General features: G+C 37.1%; 1 pseudogene; it reads right to left on the reverse strand.

Annotated features, from left to right (window-relative positions):
- Positions 1–960: 960 nt before the first annotated feature.
- On the reverse strand, positions 961–3,182 carry LOC116629355 (annotated as a pseudogene).
- Positions 3,183–4,617: the final 1,435 nt, after the last annotated feature.

The following is a 4,617-nucleotide window of genomic DNA, read 5'->3' on the forward strand; positions in this document are numbered from 1 at the left end:
ACTAAATACCATCTTATATTTTCTTTACCAGAACAACTGTTAGAAACTAAGATAATTAATAAAATGTTATGAAAGTGATTGTAGAGTAAACTTTGCAATAGTTGATATATACTGGAATATTTTTCACAAAGATAAAGTATATTTCATGAAGACAGAATGCTCTTCATTCTAACTTTTAGTTTTTTGTTAGTTTTTAGTTGCCTTTCTGTTTTCTTCCTTGCCTTCTCTGTTTCTTTTCCTTCTTTCCTCCTGTTCTAGTTCCTCCTTCCTTCTTTTGCATATATATTTAGTAAACATTTTCTTTATACTAGGCATGGTGTTGGACACTGTAACAGTTACAAGGGCAAATAAAAAGATAAGCTCCCTCCTTTCAAGTGATCTAATAATTTAATGAAGAAAAAAAGATGTGTATACAAATCATGCAGAGGAGTGAACAAAGTGGGGACCAAAGGATCAAGGAGAGTTTTAAATGTGAGTTGAGTTTAAAACTCCTCTAACATCTATATTTCAAACTAGAACAATTATATGGAGGGTCTGATTGAACTTAATTTATTTTTTTAAAAATTTTTTTAGATGAAGGTAAGCTTATTTCATTTTAATAGAGGATATTACTTTCTGAAAAATTAAGACTATGTAACAATGGGATGAATAACATAATGAAGAAGATGGAAGTATGGAAATGGAATTTGAAATTTGAGGTCAGAGATGCTGTAGAATCTGTTTCTACTATGGCTTGCAATTTGAATTAAATGACCCTTAAGTATTCTTATGTTATTTTATTCTATGAGTTATAACTCAGAAAAGTTAAAACATAGGTGGTTATAATATTTGTTAACATTAAGTCATATATGTAAACTACAGAGCAATTGATATTAGAATTCTCTACATAGTTCTCCAAAGTTTCATGAAATTGTATATTTTCCAGATATCGACAGATTTATCTATCTATCTATCTATCTATCTATCTATCTATCTATCTATCCATCTATCATCTATCATCTATCTACCTGGAAATACTGAGTTCTGGGAGAGATAATGGGGCTGCTTTTAGACCCTACACCATAATCTATGTTAATAACCATCATAGTAGAATCTATTTATCATATACCTACTATATTTCTAGGAACTGTGCTTCATATATATTATTTAATCTTTATTATGTTCCTATGAATTCATTCTGTTTTATAGTTGAATAAAGAGCAATGAAGAAAAAAATATCAGAAACAGCACATAAAAAATCAATATGATGAGATAGGAGTGTTGTCTCTGGAACTAAGGTGATTGCATTCAAATCCTAGTTTTGTCACTTACTCGTAGGGTTTGATAAAACTACTTTATCTCTCTAAACTTCAGCTCCTCATCTTTAAAGTAGAATCAATAATAATACTACATATAGAGTTATTATGAAAGTTAAATGAGTTAACCTATTGAAATGGTTAGAATACCCAGTGATATGTAAGCATTGTTATTACAAGCCTGAAATCACACAGCTAGAAAGTGATAGAACATTTTTTCTGGATTCCAAAGCCTGTGCTTCATTCACAATTCCGTATTCCTTCCAAGACATATCCAAGCTTATGGATCACAGAATTTAAAAAATGAATTTGTCAATAATCAACTAAATTTGTTTGTTTCTCAAAGAAAACATATATACAAAGGATTCTTAATTCAAAGGCGATTTTTCCTTGGGAGTGAACTCTGGCATCTCAGAGCCTGTTAGTACTAAACAGTGGTGTACATGTCACTTCTCAGGGACTGTGGAGTGAAATAAAGAGGAACTTGGAGGTAAGTTACTTGTGTCTCTTTTCCAACAGGGATTTGAAAATATGCTAGTTCTTAGGGTCACCCTGAGGATCAGTTCAGCGCTCTCTCCCCAGTTGTTCAGAGCACCTGTTGTTTCTCTGGCTTTCTTTTTTCTGGCCTCCTTCAAAAATCCCTTCTGGCCTTTGTGGTAGTAGTGGTGGTGATAGCTTTGTAAAATCACCAGTTTCACAGCCTTACCACAGCTTATTTAAGTGGGATTATAGGATTGAAAACATGAAAAGTGTACTAATGTGAGCAGGTCAAAATACTATTATTATTTGTTTTCATCATGGTTGAATCTTATGTGAGAGATATAGATCCGTTTTGGATTTCTCATGTTCATCGTTAGATTGGAAGTTCCCTACCTATAGTTTGCTCTAAAAAGTTCATTGGTGTTTTTCATTCTGATTCTCTTTTCTATTTATTCATTTTTATACAGAACTTTATAAAACTTGGAAGGAACTGCCAAATTTTTTCAAAGTGGCTGTACCATTTTCATTCATACCAGCAATGTATTCCACTTTCTCCAGATCCTGATCAACACTTGTTATTGTGTGTCTCTTATTGTAGCCACTATTTTCTGGTGGGAAGTGTCTCCCCTTGTGGGTTTTTGTTTGTCTATTTGTTTGTGGTGAAAAGCTTTATTGTTTCCATTTGGTCCACAGCTTGGAAGAGGGCACCAGGGTGGTTAAAAAGCTGCCTATTGCTTGCCTTCACCTCCTCATCTAGGAAGAGGTTCTCCAGGAAGTCATAGAGGTGGGGGTCTGCATGTGCAGAAACCCTGGGCATGCAGATCCAAAAGGGCCTGGTTCAGGTTCTTCTCCAGAAGCAATGTGGCTTCCATGGAATCCAGGGTTTTACCCCACTCATCTTGGGATGGCTTCTGCACATCTTGGAAGAGGGTGTGGCCACTGCACTGGTTTTGCATTTTCAAGAGACACTCAGGACCCTTGGGCTTCTTATCAACCAACTCAAAGAAGTGGCCCATGTTCTTCAGAGCCACATCATCATGGTCAAAATAGAAGCCTAGAGAGAGGTAGGTGTAGGAGGCCTGCAGATGCATGTTGACCAGGCAGTTGATGGCAGCCTCCACCTCGGTGGAATAATTCTGTTGAATCTGGAAGTTCATGGTTGATTGGTAATAAGGAGCTAAGCTCAAAATAAGGTGTTGGCTGGTCCTGGAGGCAGAGTGTGGCTGAGAAGATGGCTCCAAAGCTTGTGACTGGAAAAAAGGCTGGAGGGTGGTCAGAGGCTGGTAGAAGGGGTGTCCCTGGGTCCATTCCATCCAAACACTGTTGAAGCAAGAGACAGATCTGCAGGACTGCTGGGTGCACTTGCTCATTGTGGTTTTGCTTTGTATTTCCCTAATGACTAATGATGTTGAGCATCTTTTCATGTGTTTATTGGCCATTTGTATGTCTTCTTTGGAGAAATGTCTGTTCAAATCTTTGTCCATTTTTAAATTAGGTTGTTTGTCTTTCTGTTGTTGATAGTTCTTTATATATTTTAGATAATAGGCCCTTATCACATTCATTGTGAATATTCCATCTGTGGGTGTCTTTTGGCTTTATTGATAGTTTCATTTGAGGCAAAGATTTTTACTTATTTTTTTCACTTTGGTTGCTTGTGCCTTTGATGTCATATCTAAGAATCCATTGCCTAACCCAAGGTCATAGAGGTTTTATACCTGTTTTCTCTTATGAGTTTTATAGTTTTGGTTCTTAAATGTAGGACTTTGATCCATTTTGATTTTTTTTAAATTTTATTATGTTATGAGAATCACCATACATTACATCATTAGTTTTTGATGTAGTGTTCCATGATTCATTGTTTGCGTATAACACCCAGTGCTCCATTCAGTATGTGCCCTCTTTAATACCCAACACTAGGCTAACCCATCCCTCCACCCCCTCCCCTCTAGAACCCTCAGTTTGTTTTTCAGAGTCTATAGTCTCTCATGGTTTGTCTCCCCCACCGATTCCCCCCCTTCATTTCTCCCTTCCTACTATCTTCTTCTTCTTTTTTTTTTTTTTAACATATAATGTATTATTTGTTTCAGAGGTACAGGTCTGTGATTCAACAGTCTTACACAATTCCAGCACTCACCATAGCACATACCCTCCCCAATGTCTATCACCCAGCCACCCCATCCCTCCCAATCTCCACCACTCCAGCAACCCTGTTTGTTTCCTGAGATAAAGAATTCCTCATATCAGTGAGATCATATGATACATTCCCACCAATGGTGTAGGAGGGTTCCCCTTTCTCTACATCCCTGCCAACATCTGTTCTTTCCTGACTTGTTAATTTTAGCCATTCTGACTGCTGTGAGGTGGTATCTCATTGAGGTTTTGATTTGAATTTCCCTGATGCCGAGCGATGTTGAGCACTTTTTCATGTGTCTGTTGGCCATTTGGATGTCTTTGGAAAAATTTCTGTTCATGTCTTCTGCCCATTTCTTGATTGGATCATTTGTTCTTTGGGTGTTGAGTTTGATAAGTTCTTTATAGATTTTGGATACTAGCCCTTTATCTGATATGTCATTTGCAAATATCTTCTCCCATTCTGTCGCTTGTCTTTTGGTTTTGTTGACTGTTTCCTTTGCTGTGCAAAAGCTTTTTATCTTGATGAAGTCCCAGTAGTTCGTTTTTGCCCTTGCTTCCCTTGTCTTTGGCGATGTTTCTAGGAAGAAGTTGCTGCAGCTGAGGTCGAAGAGGTTGCTGCCTGTGTTCTCCTCTAGGATTTTGATGGACTCCTGTCTCACATTGAGGTCTTTCAACCATTTGGAGTCTATTTTTGTGTGTGGTGTAAGGA

This window comes from Phoca vitulina, unplaced genomic scaffold, assembly GCF_004348235.1.
Source record: "Phoca vitulina isolate PV1807 unplaced genomic scaffold, GSC_HSeal_1.0 scaffold676, whole genome shotgun sequence".
Taxonomy (NCBI): Eukaryota; Metazoa; Chordata; class Mammalia; order Carnivora; family Phocidae; genus Phoca; species Phoca vitulina.